The 16,766-nt window shown below is 38.3% G+C and overlaps 1 pseudogene; it reads left to right on the plus strand.

The window, feature by feature from the left end:
- The first annotated feature begins 14,991 nt into the window (after positions 1 to 14,991).
- Positions 14,992 to 16,281, plus strand: LOC122225551 (annotated as a pseudogene).
- The last annotated feature ends 485 nt before the right edge of the window (positions 16,282 to 16,766 follow it).

A 16,766-nucleotide genomic window follows, 5' to 3' on the forward strand; every position in this document is an offset into this window, starting at 1 on the left:
AAACCCTGAAGACTTCACCAAAAAAATGTTAGAACTAAAAAATGAAGTTTATAAAGTTGCAGGATACAAAATCAACATACAAAAATTAGTTGCATTTCTATAACAACCAACTATCTAAAACAAATTAAGACAGAAATCTTATATACAATAACATCAAAACCAATAAGATTTAGGAAGAAATTTAACCAAAGTGGTGAAAGACCTACCCTGAAAACTGTAAGACTTCGATGATAGAAAGTGGAAAAAAAAAAAAAAAGACAAATAAATGGAAAGATATACTGTGTTCTTGGATCAGAAAAATTAATATTGGTAGTGACCCCAAAATGGTCTGTAGCCTATACTACCCCAAATGATCTACAGATTCAATCCACTCTCTATCAACACTCCAATGGCATTTTTCAAAGGAACAGAATAAACTATTCCAAAATTTGTATAAAGCTACCAAAAAAAAAAACAAAAAAAAAAAACGAAAAAACAAACAAACAAAAAACAAACAGCTAAAGCAATCCTGAGAAAGGAGAAAAAATGTAGAGACATCACACTTCCTGATTTCTAGCTATAGTACAAAACTACAGCTAGAAACAGTATGGTACTGGCATAAAAACAGGAACATAGACCAGTGGCACAGAATAGAGAGCCCAGACATAAACCCATGTATATATGGTTAACTAATATACACAATGGGGTAAGGATAGTCTCTTCAATAAATGACCTTAGGAAAACTGAATATCCACACGCACAAGTGTGAAACCAGCCCCTTACGTTACACACTCACAAAATTAGCTTGAAACAGGTCAAAAACTTAAATGTAAGACCTGAAACCATATAGCCCCTAAAAAAAAAGCATAAGGAAAAAGATCCTTGGCATTGGCCTTCGCAATAATTGGGTTTTTTTTGATAAGACACCAAAATCACAGGTAACAAAAGCCAAAATAAACAAGTGGGACTACATCAAACTAAAGAGCTTTGAACAGCAAAGGATTGAAAGGGAAAAGGAAACCTACAGAATGAGAGAAAATATTTGCAAAACATATATCTGATAAGGGAATAGTATTCAAAATATATAAAGAACTCATACAACTCAATACCAAAAAAGCAAATTTAAAAATGGGCAAAGGATCTGAATACACATTTTTTTTCAAAAAACACATACAAATGGCCAATAGGTATCTGAAAGGTGTTCAACATCACTAATTATCAGGTAAATGCAAATCAAAACTACGATATCATCTCATATCTGTTAGGTTGGCTATTATTAAAAAGACAAACAATAACAAGCATTGGCAAGGATATGGAGAAAAGGGAATCCTTGTACTCTGTTGGTGGGGATGCAAATTGGCATAGCTTTTATGGAAAATAGTATGGCAACAAATTAAGTATTAAACTACTATATGATCTAGCAATCCCACTCCTAAGTACATATTTGTAAGAATTGAAATGAGAGTCTCAAGGAGATATCTGCACATTTATGTTTATTGCAGCATTATTTGTAATTGCCGAGATATGTCCTTCATTGGATAAATGGACAAAGAAAACATACAATTGTGGTATATATACAATTAAATCTCCTTCACCCATGGAAAAGAAGGAAATCCTACCATTTGCGACAGATGGATAAATCTGGAATGCATTAGTGAAAGAAGTGAAATAGACCAGATAGAGAAAGATAAACACTGTCTGGTATCACTTATTATCACTTATATGTGGATTTAAAAAAAAAATTTTATAGAAACAGAGAATAGAATGGTAGTTGCCAGGGGCTGAAGGGAAGGCAACTTGGGTGACACAGTTCAAAGGGTACAAATTTTCAGTTATAAGTTCTGAAGTCTAATGTACGGTTGGTGACTATAGTTAATAATCCAGCATTATATACTTGAAAGTTGCTAAGAATAGATCTTAAGCATTCTTACCACCCACACTAAAAAGGGTTCATTATGTGTGGTGATGGATGTGTTAATTACCTTGATCTTGGTAATCATTCTACAATGTGTATGTATATCAATACATCACATTGTATTCTTTAAATATATACAATTATACTTGTCAATTATTTCTCAATAATTTTTTTTTAGAAAAGAATCCAAACTGGGGACATAGCTAGAACCAGGCAAAGTAATTGAAAGTGATAGTCAATGAATTTTTAAAAAGCATATTTTAGGTCCCTGGGGGGCTCAGTCGGTTAAGCAACTGACTTTGGCTCAGGTCATGATCTCACGGTTGGTGGGTTCGAGCCCCGCATTGGGCTCTGTGCTGACAGCTCACAGCCTGGAGCCTGCTTCGGTTCTGTGTGTCCCTCTCTCTCTGTTCCTCCCCTGCACATTCTCTGTCTCTCTCTGTCTCTCAAAAATAAATAAATGTTAAAAAAAATTTTTTTAAATAAATGAAAGGCATATTTTAGTATTTTAAGAGCTGTTGTAAGGTCAAGAAGGAAAATAAAATCTGTAAATTATATTTTGAATTCTATTTGATAAACAAAGGAGAAAGTTACAGTAGAAATTGACATATTAAGACGGAAAGAGAAAAATATTTTGAGGGACATTTTTTCAACAGGCTGTATTGGAAGTAATGAAGAGATATCTCCATTTCAAGTAAGAATTTATACAATAGACTACAATGAAACAACGACCGAAGGGTGGAATGAAAACCATAGAGGGGTGCTTGAGTGGCTCAGTCAGTTAGGTGTATCCAACTCTGGAGTTGGGCTCAGGTCATGATCTCGCGGTCATGAGATTGAGGCCCGCATCGGGCCCCACACTGGGAGTGAAGCCTGCTGAGGATTCTATCTTCTCCACCCCTGTGATCGCCCCACTTGCACTCTCTTTCTAAAATAAAAAAAAAAAGTAATTAATTAAAAAAAGAAACCATAGAGGTACTCAGAGGTTTCTCCTGGGACCACCAGATCGTCCTTCTGTCAGATCTGCAAAATAAAGCAGAAAGTAACAATCCCCTCAAGCTAAGAGCTCAGGAACCCAGTTTCCTAGGAGTCTGGAGCATGGAAAGAAATAATTAACAACCTAAGGTTAATGATAATGGGTAAAATTTAAGGTGGGAGAATCCTAGAAACACCTGAACAAATGGCCGAATACAAACTTAGGCGGTACTGAGAAGTCCCTACTGCCCATCTTCCTATTCTCTCTTCTTGAATGGCAGTCTCCCTTTGCTGCCCTAACTCTCCCCAAATATAATACTTGCTCCAATTTTTAATCTCCCAGAATTATGAGTTTTTTAACCCTCCTAATTGCTCAGAAGGCTCAGTTATTTCTCTAATTTCATCTTTTTGTAACCTAGTGTCATGCTCTGAGCTCCATTACAGTACCAGAATTATCCAACCTTAGAGTTCTTTCACTCCTTTGCTCGCTTAATAGAACATCGCTCTCAGAATCAACACCATTTCCTAATACTCCATTCTTAGTTTTACTTCTACCCTCCTCTGGAACTAAAAAGAAAGTAAGTTCTCACTTCCACTCTGAGGTTATTTTTCTAGAAATACTCTGCATGCACCCACTTGGTGAGGCATACCAGGAACCTCTTATGTCTGTTTCTCTGACGTTTTTATCCAGGAACCCTGGACTTGTTCAGAAAAATTAGACCTTTGTCGTCCTACTCTTAAAGGGAACTTCAGATATAAAATTCACCACAAATAAAGTAAGGGCTAAAGTCCCCCCACTTCCAAAAGTTAAAAGCATTTTCTTTATATTCAGAAAAATATAAGCATAAGAACATTCAAAAATAAAAGAATGTTAAGGACTTCTCCAAATATGTTCACATTCCCTGGTGTTTCCCATTAAGTTTCTCTATTCAATTACCATGTCGGATCTTGCAGAAGATAAGCATGTATATGACATACAGGTAATTCGTTTATATATCTTCCATGTATGAACAACCATTCACGTCTGTTGCTATTCTTATCATTTTCTTCATGATAAATTTCCATCGGAAGTTGTGCCCATGAAGTAAATGCTTTAGGAGGAAACATAAGTCATCTCATTCTAGAAAGATAAGCAACAGTTCAATTTCACAGATGTGAGTTAGAGTTTAAGGAAGGAAATAATAAACAGCATGGATCCATGAATATTTTGTAGTGTGGGATGTTCTTGCAAAAACAGAGTTCTTAAAGTTTCAAGAACCTGAGAAGATTGTTAATTAGTATTCATGAGTCAAGGTTAAGGTGAAGCACATGTTGGAAAAATATTTCATGATTTCCTTGGTTAACGACCAGTAGAATTACCAAAACAAATAGGGGCGACACAAGAGTTTTGGAATGTCAGGGGCAGGTTCCCTGTCTTTAGTATCAATGATTTGGTGGGGCTCTCTAACTTATGGGCCCTTTTTCTCACCCCAAATCATTGATTGAAGCACATTGTCAGGGGAGTAGTATCAAATATACAGAAACTTGAATAGGATGAGTTTTTTTTTTTTTTTTCTCAGTGGGACTTGTCAAATGGAAGAAGAGTTACGGATAAAATGAAAACTCAGAAACAACCTGGAAATAGTACAAATTCCCGAAGGGTTCAGTGAAGTCAACAGCAATACAGGAAAAAGGAAGAGCAGACTCTGCAACGTCACCATCAGTTTTCAGTTCCCCTTGATAATGGAGGATGCAATAAACCAAAGGCTCGAGACTAATCTAAGGTCCAAACAAAAGAGCAAAGGCATCTCTCCAAGTCATGTAAGTTATAGACCAACTAACAGTCCCATTTTGCAACTTGCTTACCTATTCTTCATGCTCTTTTATTTTTTATTTTTTGAGTATATTTGACATACAACGTTACATTAGTTTCAGGTATCGATTTGCCCTCTGGGTACTGAGGGGAGGAGAAAAACTAAAAACAGGGGAGATGCCAAAGTGAAAATAAATTAAAATAAATAACAGGGGCACTTGGGTAGCTCAGTCGGTTAAGCATCCAACTCTTGATCTCGGCTCAGGTCATGATCTCATGATTCGTGAGTTCGAGCCCTGCACTGGGCTCTGCACTGACAGTGTGGAGCCTGCTTGGGATTCTCTCTCCCCTCTCTCTCTGCCCCTATTCCTCTCTCTCTCTCTCTTTCTCTTGAAATAAATAAATAAATAAATAAATAAATAAATAAACTTAAAACTAAAATAAATAACAACATAAAAACATGGGCAGGGTGCCAAATTAATATAAAGCAAGAGCAGATTTAGATGTGGCCTCAGGCCACAAATGGAGACAGCAAAGGATCTTTTGACTCTGACCAGGCACAAGTAGAAAAACAAAAGAACAGGAGAGAAAATCCTCGGTAGACTGGCAAGTATGAAGGGAAAAATGTATCCAATGTTCAAACAGTGAATAGTGTTCCTTGTGACTTGACCTCCTTTAAAAGGGTAAGAGTTCTTTCCTAGTTACACCTCTGCTGTTCTCAAGGGTAATCCATGAATCACTAAATTAAATTACCCAGAGCTTCTGTTCTCAGAAAACATCTCTGGATTCCTTAATAAAGATGTGTGCCTGCTAATTAGAGGAAAGAGTAAATTTTCTTGCTCCGCAGTTTGAATTGACAGTAACAAGTCTGGAACTAACTGTCTCTAGAAAATCTTCTAGTGTCATAAGTTAGAGCTTAAGAAATACTCAGAAAGCTTAAATTGCTGTCCAAATATGCGGTTGTACAATAAATATTAAATATTCTGTCTAAATCAATTTACCTTTACTGTTTATCCACATCGCTTTGGACTGGACTGGAAGAAATGTGACCTTGGTTATGTTGAGATCTTCTCTGCTGCAGAAGACTATCAAGTCTCCTCTAGTGGGTCAGTGCCAAGATATCGAAGAAGGTCAGAACAAGTCTCCCCCAAATGGGACTTTTTAAAAAAATTTTTTTAACGTTTATTTATTTTTGAGACAGAGAGAGACAGAGCATGAACGGGGGAGGGGCAGAGAGAGAGGGAGACACAGAATCGGAAGCAGGCTCCAGGCTCTGAGCCATCAGCCCAGAGCCCAACATGGGGCTCGAACTCACGGACCGCGAGATCGTGACCTGAGCTGAAGTCGGACGCTTAACCGACTGAGCCACCCAGGCGCCCCAGATGGGACTTTTTAATCAGTAATACTTGTCCATAACTAAGAGCTCACTATAACTCAAGATAACCACCATAACTGAAGAGTCTGCTTCCTGGCCAAAAAAGCCTATGTGTACTTTCTCAGGCCTGGCCATAAGCAATCACAAAGACTTTACCTGGCAGGTCTCATGAGGAAAAGCAGCTCTTGCCACAGCAGACTTGGTGCACATCCAGGGAAGTCACAGTCAAGGACTCAGTCCCCTCAGGCTGGCCACACTCTTATGCTTATTTGCCTTCCTGGCCCGACGACCTTCATTTCTAGGTCTCTATAGCAAGGGTCTTCATCCCAGTTCTTCCTCAGGCATCTCGGCCAGGACATCCTGATCAGGGGAGGAGAAGACTTTGAAGATACTTTTCCCCACCCTGACTCAGTCGCCAGTATTTTCCACTACTAGCCTTTGTCCCTCAAACTCTCCTTGGTCCCCGGGTCTGTAAAACTATAGGAACCTTTGTTTCTAGGCTCTCTCAACAGTAGGATGCCTCCCACATCTGTGCTAACACACCTGATCCTCAACCAGTGTGCTGTTACATGAGGGAAAATGGGACACAGGGTATTCAGCACTTACTGTGATTCGGTCTCTTGTTTATACCAGGACAGCAAGTGATTAATGCTTCGCTGGTATGCTTATTTTGACTTGTTTTACTCAGCTCTTCCAACACCTGGCAGCTTCGTTCTCTTGTCAGCTCTGCTGAGCCCTTAACAACACTCAAGGCAAAATTCAAAGGAAGTATATTAGTTCCCTGATGCTGCTGTAATAAATTATCACAAACTCTGTGACTTAAAACAACATAAATTTTTATGTTATAGCTCTAAAGATCAGAAGTTTAGAATGAGTTGGCAGTGCTGTATTCCTTCGGGAGGCCTAGAAGTGAATCCATTTCTTTGCCTTTTCCAGCTTCTGGAAACCACCTACGTTCCTTGATCCATGGTCCCTACCTCCATCTTCAAATCAAGTAGTGTAGTGTAGTTTCAAATCTCTCTCTCTCTCTCTGACTCTGACCCCTGCATTTGTCATCACATCTTCTTCCCTGACTCTGATCCCTCTACTTTTCTCTTGTAAGGACCACTTTGAGTCCATTAGGCCTACCCAGATAATCCAGGATAATCTCTCTGTCTCAAAATCCTTAATTTATTAATGTCTGCAAAACCCCTTACCCTATAGAATTGTAACATATTCACAGGTTCCTGGGTTTAGGATGTGAGCGTCTTTGGGGGTCCATTATTCAGCCCACTACAGAAAGGTTCAAAATACCTTCTTGCCCCAGTAAAATATTAGCTATCTAGACTTCCATATCCAGTCATTTGCAGAGTTGATAAATTAGACCAAGCCTTTCGAGGAAGACAACTATTAAAAGCCAAATGCAATGTAGTTTTAATGTCTTAAAACATCAATGGATTTGTCAAAGATTAATTGACCATATCATCGTGGGTTCATTTCTGGGTTTTCTATTATGTTCCATTGATCTATGTCTATTTTGGTGCCAGTACCATACTGTTTTGATCACTACAGCTTTGTAGTGTAACTTTAACTCTGAATTGTGATGCCTATAGCTTTTTTTTTTTTTTTTTTTTTTTTTTTTTTGCTTTTTGCTTTTTGCTTTTTCAAGGTTGCTTTGGCTATTCAGGGTCTTTTGTAGTTCTCTACAAATCTTAGGGTTGTTTGTTCTAGCTCTGTGAAAAATGCTATTGGTATTTTGATAGGGATTGCGTTAATTGTGTAGATTGCTTTGGGTAGTATAGACATTTTAAAAATATTTGTGGTTCCAATCCATGAGCATGGAATGTCTTTCAGTTTCTTCACATCGTCTCCTATTTCTTTCATCAGTGTTTTATAGTTTTCGGAGTACAGGTCTTTCACCTCTTTGTTAGGTTTATTCCTAGGTAGCTTATTGGTTTTGGCACAATTGTAAATGGGATTTATTCCTTAATTTCTCTTTCTGGTGCTTCATTATTGGTGTGTAGAAATGCAACAGATTTCTGAATGTGGATTTTGTATCCTGCAACTTTACTGAATTCATGTATCAGTTCTAGTAATTTTTTGGTGGAGTCTTTCGGGTTTTCCACATCAAGTATCGTGTCATCTGCAAAGAGTGAAAGTTTGACTTCTTCCTTGCTGATTTGGATGCCTTTTATTTCTTCTTGTCTGATTGCTAAGGCCAGGTCTTCCAGTATTCTATTAAAGAACAGTGGTGAGAGTGGATGTCCCTGTCTTGTTCCTGATCTTAGGGGGAAAGCTCTCAGTTTTTCACCTTTGAGTCTGATGCTAGCTGTGGGTTTTTCATATATGGTCTTTATTATGTTGAGGTAGGTTCCCTCTAAACCTACTTTGTTGAGGGCTTTTTTCATGAATGGATGTTGTACTTTGTCAAATGCTTTTTCTACATCTATTAAAAGGATGATATGGTTCTTATCCTTTCTTTCATTAATGTGGTGTATCACATTGATTGATTTGTGAACACTGAACCACCCTTGCAACCCAGGAATAAATCCCATTTGATCATGGTGACTGACTTTTTTAATGTATTGTTGGATTTTTTTTTTTTTTTGCTAGTATTTTATTGAGAACTTTGCATCTGTGTTCATCAGGGATATTGGCCTGTAGTTATCCCTTTTAGTGGAGTCTTAAGCTGGGTAATGTTGAACTCTTAGAATGAGTTTGGAAGTTTTCCTTCCTTTTCTATTTTTGTGAATCACCTGAGAAGAATTGTTAACTCTTCTTTAAATGTTTGGTAGAATACAGCTGTGAAGCCATCTGGCTCTGGACTTTTGTTTGTTGGGAGTTTGTGATTACTGATTCCATTTCTTAGCAGCCTACCAACCTATTCAAATTGTGTATTTCTTTGTGTTTCAGTTTTGATAGTTTCTTTGTTTCTAGGAACTTCTCCATTTCTTCCATGTTGTCCAATTTGTTGACTTATAGTTTTTCATAATAATCTCTTATAATTGTTTGTATTTCTGTGGTGTTGGTTGTTATTTCTCCTCTCATTATGATTTTTATTTTTTTAATGTTTATTCATTTTTGAAAGACACAGAGAGACAGAGCACAAGCAGGGGTGGGGCATAGAGAAAGAGGGACACAGAATCTGAAGCAGGCTCCAGGCTCTGAGCTGTCAGCACCAGAGCCCGATGTGGAACTCGAACTCACGAACCATGAGATCATGACCTGAGCCAAAGTCGGATGCTCAACCGACTGAGCCAGCCAGGCACCCCTCATTATGATTTTATTTATTTGAGTCCTTTCACTTTTCTTTTTAATGTAAAGGAGGAAAGAATATCCAATGGGAAAAACACAGCCTCTTCAACAAATGGTATAGTGAAAATTGGACAGTAACATGCAAAAGAATGAAACTGGACCACTATCTTACACCATACACAAAATAAATTCAAAATGGAATAAAGACCTAAATGTGAGCTAGGAACCCATAAACATTCTAGGGGAGAACACAGGCAGTAACCTCTTTGACATCCACCCAGCAACTTCTTTCTAGATAGGTCTCCGGAGGCAAGGGAAACAAAAGCAAAAATAAACTATTGGGACTTCAGCAAGATAAAAAGCTTCTGCACAGCAAAGGAAACATTCAATAAAACTAAAAGGCAACCTATGATATGGGAGAAGATTTTTGCAAATTACAAAGGATTAGTATCCAAAATGCATAAAGAACTTAGAAAACACAACACCCAAAAAACAAATAATCCAATTTAAAAATGGGCAGAAGACATGAATAGACATTTTCCCAAAGAAGACACCCAGATGGCTAACAGACACATGAAAAGATGCTCAATATCATTCATTGTCAGAACTACAATGAGATATCACCTCATACCTGTCAGAATGGCTAAAATAAAAAAACACAAGAGGGTGCGCCTCAGTGGCTCGGTCAGTTAAGCGTCCACCTCTTGATTTCAGCTCTGGTCACGATCTCACGGTTCATGAGATTAAGTTCCGAGTCAGGCTCGCTCTCTCTCTCTCTCTCTCTCTCTCTCTCTCTCTCAAAGAAGAATAAGAAAAAGAAAGAAAGGAACATCAGGTGTAGGCAAGGAAATAGAGAAAGGAGACCTCTCTTGCACTGTTGGTGGGAATGCAAACTGATACAGCCACTGTGGAAAACAGTATGATGGTTCCTCAACAAAGTTAAAAATAGAACTACCCTATGATCCAGCAATTGCACTATTAGGTATTTACCCAAAGAATACAAAAATACTAATTCAAAGGGATACATCTACCCCAATGTTTATAGCAGCATTGTCTACAATAGCCAAATTATGGAAACAGCCAAAGTGTCCACTGACCAATATATACCAATATATTTGGTATATATATATTGGTATATATATACATATATATATATGTATATGTATATATATATATACATATATATATATGTATATGTATATATATATATATATATATATATACATATACATATACATATATATATATATACAATGGAATATTAGTCATAAAAAAGAATGAAACCTTGCCATTTGCAACAACATGGAAGAAGCTAGAGAGTATTATGCTAAGCAAAATAAGTCAGTCAGAGAAAGACAGATGCAATATGATTTCATTCCTATGTGGAATTTAAGAAACAAAACAAATGAGCAAAGAGAAAAAACGAGAGAGGGAGAGGCAAACCAAGAAACAGATCCTGAACTATAGAGAACAAATTGATGGTTATCAAAAGGCAGGTGGGTGGAGGAAAAGGTTAAATAGGTGATGGGGAGTAAAGAGTGCACTTGTTATGATGAACACCAGGTGTCGTATAGAAGTGTTGAATATTGTACATCTGAAACTAATGTTACACTGTATGTTAACTAACTGGCGTTTAAATAAAAACTTAAAATCAATGGCTAACAAGCACGTGAAAAGATGCTCAATGCTAATCGTTAGGAAAATGGAAATGGAAAATGGAAAGAAAGAAAAAAGGAAGGAAGGTAGATAGGAAATTGTGTTGGCAAGGATGTAGAGAAATTAGAACCTTTGACTCTGAATGGCAGGGATGCAAAATGGTGCGACCCGTATAGAAAACAGTAGAGTGGTTCCTCAAAAACTAAAAAAATGGAGTTACCATATGATTTGGACATTCTACTTCTGGATATATATACGCCCAATAATTAAAATCAGGGTCTGTAAGAGGTATTTGTATACCCATGTACATTGCAGCATTATTTACAATAGCTAAAACATAAAAGTAACTCCAGGGTCCACTAACAGATAAATGGATAAACAACATGTGGTATATACACACAATGGAATATTACTAGGTCTTAAAAAGGAGGGAAATCCTGACCCAGGCTACAACATGGAGGCACCTTGAGGACATCATGCTAAGTGAAATAAGCCGGTCATTACAGACAAACACCATATGACTGCATTTATATGAGGCATCTAGAGTAGTTGAAGGCATTAACAGGGACAGAAAATAGAACGGTGGTTGTCAGAGATTAAGAAGAGAGGAAAATGGACAGTTGTGTAGTGAATAGAGTTTTAGTTTTGCAACATAAAAAAAGTTCTGGACAGTGGTTGCATAACAATGTGAATGTACTAATATTACTGAATTGTACGCTTAAAATAGTTAAGATGATAAATTCTATGCTATGTGTATTTTACCACAACAAAAAATTATCAAAAGTTTTTTTTTTTTTTATTTTTCAACATTTAAGTGTTACTGGTATAATGCGGTATACTTGCACAAGTGTGAAATTACTCGGCCAAAGTCAGATTTGCCAGAAGTACAGAGACTAAATGCAGAATTTGGGGGCCACTTTTTTTTCCCCATGGAGCATTTGCCTATGTCCATAAAGCTACTGAGATTTGGGGTTGTATATTAAACGGTTTTTCACAAACAGGAGAAGCAAAATGAATAAGTAGGTACTATTTCTAGGCACTATATACAAGACCTGATCTCTCCCAGCTGCCTATTTTTTTCTACACATATCTTAAGCTAAAGACAATTCTGGGCTTCAATTATTTCTCAAATAAAATGTCTGGCACATAAACATGCATAGTTAGGAGCACCTGGGTGGCTCAGTCATTTGAGCATCTGACTCTTGATTTCAGCTCAGGTCGTGATCTCACAGTTTCATAGGATCGAGCCCCACACTGGGCTCCACACTGACAGCATAGAGCCTGCTTGGGATTCTCTCTCTCTCTCTCTCTCTCGGCCCTCTGCCCCTCCCTCTCTCTCTCTCAAAATAAATAAATAAACATTTTTAAAAAGTGATGCCATAAAGATAAAAGGTTTGATTTGCCAAATAAAATAATAACTTTAACTTGTATTGACTAATTCGTGACTTCAATATACAGGCATCTCTTCCTATATACAGCTCCAATACCCAAATATTTACTAAAGCATCCTACAAAATTCTTACCCAAAATTTCTATTCAAAGGGAAAACTTGCTGGAATCTGCATGCAGCATAGCAAAAACTAATTCAGGTTGCTCATAAACCCTGGCGAAATGTACCATGTACGAAAAGGACTAAATGTACTAACTTTCCAGTCCTTTCTCCAATTGTTTAGCTGTTTATAATCTTTCTTTCTTCTTCTAGACACCTTGAGGTCTAATTCATCCAGGCTCAATTTAGATGGATGATTTTTTTCTGACATTGTAGCAGTTTCATTGCAAAGAAGGATAACATAATGCCTATTGTGCAACATTTACATATAAATGTACCAACCAATAAGTACCAAAAGATTAGTAATTTGTTTTATTAGTGTGATATATGATGCAGGAATCCTTTGTGTGCTGTGATATAGTAATTTATAATAAGAAATAAGGTCAACGTCCTTCATTCCTGACTCACAGCTCCCCCAATCCTTGTAATTCCCCAAGTGATTAGAGAGCATTAAGAACATTGGGGTGCTTGGGTGGCTCAGTTAAGTGGCTGACTCTTGATCTTGGCTCAGGTCATGATCCCAGGATCGTGGGATCGAGCGCTGTGTCAGGCTCTGTGCTGACAGAGTAGAGCCTGCTTGGGATTCTCTCTCTCTCCTACTCTCTCTGCCCCTCCCCCACTCACATATGCATGCACTCTCTCTCTCTCTCTCTCTCTCTCTCTCTCTCAAAATAAATTAATTATTTAAAAAAAAAGAACAATAAGAGAAGGTTTACTTGTTGTGATGAGCACTGGGTGTTACATGTAAATGATGAATCACTAAATTCTACTCCTGGAACCAATATTACACGATATGTTAACTAACTACAACGTTAAAAAAAAAAAAAAAACTGACACAAAATAAAGACGGAAAAAGTGAATAGGGCTTTGTTCTTCCACGTCGTCTAGTAGAAATGACAAACAAATAATCCTAATGCAAGCACACATGCCATATAAAAAAAAATTAGGAACAGAATATTATACGCACATAAAAAAAACACAATGACCAGTCCTACTTAGGAAGTTTCAAAAGAGATATTTGAACTGAGGATATCCTTTAGCATGAATTCTATCATGCAAGGCAAGGAATGAGCACTCACAGGAAATTTTGCCACACTGATTTCCTTAAGAGGAAATTTTATAAAGGAAAATGTAAACTTTATAAAAGAATACAGTAATTTAATAATGAACAGTCACTGCATTCAGGGGAATTTCTTTAACATGAGTTATCTAATGTTGAATAATTTTCTCAGCTTTTGGTACAAACTCATCATTGCCCTGAAAAACTACTTTGGAAGTAATAGACATTTCTAAAAGGAAAGAGAAAACTCAAAGTAGAGATGCGTATTTCAACATTTGCCCCCTCTAAAGACAAACAAATCTTTAACTTTACCTGTCTTTTGTATCACTGAGATACTGAGAAGTTTATTTTCAATACCACCATCTGAAGATCATATAAATCACCAAAACTGTTTTAAAAGAGCTCAAGGTAGAGTTTACAAAATCACCAACTTCTAGAACTAGAAGTGGTCCTCCGTCTGGTCTAAGGCCCACCAAGTTCAAATGTTAGCACCTGTACCCAGATCTCCGTTCACTTCTTTCTTGGCTGTCTCTTCCTACTTCCTCTGACCTATTGTCATTGATAATTACTTTGCAGTACAGTTTGGATTAGAAGACACTGATGTGATCTAACTGCCCCATTTTTCGGAGGATTCAACTTCAGAAATTCAAACTGAGGGGCATTACGTGACTCAAATCTACTTGCTTTCAAACTCAGGTCAGAGGCAAAGATAACGAAAACTAGAAAAAAATATCTCACACTGAGATCGGCTCAAGGCGCAGTGGAGTATTTAGTTGGGAGTTTTACGTAGTGAAATGTTTCTTCGGCAAGCAACTTGAACTCAACTGTGTGAGTGTTTCAGGAAGGTATTTTCAGCTCAACTTTAGAAATAGCTAAAAGCTAGTGCTTTCTAACTACACGACTTCTGTTGTTCATAACAAACCCCTTTCAACCACATCTGAATTTATGTTAACGAGATGATTTTTGAAAAGCCCCTTGATAAGCTAAGGATAGAGGCTGGTTGCCAGTGATTAGAGGTTGGAACTTCAGTCCCCCCCCCCCCTTCACCTCCAGGGAGGGGAGAGGGGATGGAGGTTTAATTACTTACCATTGGGCAGTGATTTACTCAATCATGCTTACATAATGAAGCCTCTGTGAGAACTTAAAAGGACAGGGTTTAGAGAGGTTCCCCTTGATATTCTTGTTTTGTGTGTGTGAACAAGAACACATCCATATGCCAAGAGGTTGGAGTCTCTCACATTTCATGCTCAGGACCCTCTGGACATCATTCTACACATTGCTTCATCTGGCTGTTCACTCACCTCCTTTAATATCCTTTGTAACAAACAAGTAATCAGTAAATAAACTGTTTGCCCAAGTTATGTGAGCTGCTCTAGCAAATTAATCAAACCAACATTAACTAACAAACATTAATATGAGATAGCTGTCCTGTGAAAGGACATTCGTAATCACTGCCATGGAACACAGACAGACCTATGGGAACGCTCGAGAAACTCTCTTGGAAAACCTGAATAGTGAGTATGACTTAGATCTTTTCCGAAGAGCGTGAGCCCAGGCTTCAGAGGATTTGGACAAGTTAAGGCTGCAAGACCAAAGCACAGAGGAGAGCGACATGATTAAAACAATTGCTTTTGGTGGTTATGAGCTCATTACCTGGTACCTTTCTTCCTATCCCAAAGAATATGCAAGACTGGGACATCTCTACATATGTGAATTCTGATTAAAATACATGAAAGGAGAAATGATACTCAGCTAACACACAGCTAAAAGTGTGTATGGAAACAGCCACCCGGTGATGAGATATATCAGAAAGGCTCAGTCTTCACGTTTGAAGTAGACCGCAAGAAAAACAAAGTCCACTGCCCAAACCTACGCCTGTTGGCCAAGCTTTTTCTGGACCACAAGATATTACATTATGATGTGGAACCCTTTATGTTCCATGTTATGACAGAAGTGGACAACACTGGCTGTCACCTGATTGGATATTTTTCCAAGGAAAAGAATTCATTCCTCAACTGCAATGTAGTATCCTTAGCATGCCTCAGTACAGGAGACAGGACTATGGCAAGGTGCTCATTGATCTCAGTTATTTGCTTTCCAAAGTGGAAGAAAAAGTTGGTTCCTCAGAACGTCCACTCTCCAATCAGAGGCTCATAAGCTACTGCAGTTACTGGAAAGAAGTGCTTCTCGGCTACCTGCGTTATCTCCAAGGGAAAGAGATTTCTACCAAAGAAATTAGCCAGGAGACAGCTGTGAATCCTGTGGACATTGTCAGCCCTCTACAGACCCTCAGATGTTCAACTATTGGAAAGGAAAACACTTAGTTTTAAAGACACGGGACCTGATAGATGAGTGGAGAGCCAAAGAGGTCAAAGATCCCCTCTAAAAAAAAAAAACAACCATGGACCCAAGCTTTTTACAATGTGCCCCTCCCACTTTAAGTGACCTGTTACTCTGAGCCTGAGAACCCCGGCAGCAGGAATCTCTACCCTAGGGATCCGTCTGTCATCTCTGGGGCTCTTGTGGTTGGTAAATACAGTATTTGGGGGGAAGACCAACCTCCTCAGGACTGTCCCGGCTCCGACCCTGGTGTATGTTGCAGAAGTTAGTTCTGAGGAACTGTGATTTCGGCCTCACTGAGGTTGCCTGGATGGGATCTCTAGTAGCCCTGAAGGCAGACACCTCACAGCACTGATCCATGGTGTTCTGTTTGGCACTGTACCTGTCCAGTCACCGGCTCCCCTCTTGCCCGGTAGCCCCATGAGCTTGTTTGTGTTCCATCTTCTAAACTTTGAAATAATGCTTCTTCCTGCCTGGTCACCAGACTTCCAAATAATGGCTGCTGCCACAAGGACCTTTCCAATCACTCCTTACATGTGTTTACTTTTTTTTTGGAACAGCAGGGAAGAGGTAACACTTGTGAGTGTGTGCACACTGGGAGGGGTCCGTTCCCTTTGGATTTTACCTCACTTTGATTTCTTTCCTCCATTTTTATTGACAGCCTTGCTTATAATCAGTATCAAGCTGGCCAGAGAGCAATATTCTCTTAAGACTCTTCCAAGGACGAGTCTTGCTAACAGCGCATAATCTATCGGAACGAGATGGAGAGGGCAATTAAGAGGCGGCGATTCCGTACTCCGAGTTCACCTGTGGGCAGTGTCTTGGCAGAAGGCAGCAAATACTTCTTTTTGCCTCGCCAGAAAGTACCCAGTCATAACTGCTTTCTTCTCT

Source organism: Panthera leo, chromosome B4 (assembly GCF_018350215.1).
Source record: "Panthera leo isolate Ple1 chromosome B4, P.leo_Ple1_pat1.1, whole genome shotgun sequence".
NCBI classification, from domain to species: domain Eukaryota; kingdom Metazoa; phylum Chordata; class Mammalia; order Carnivora; family Felidae; genus Panthera; species Panthera leo.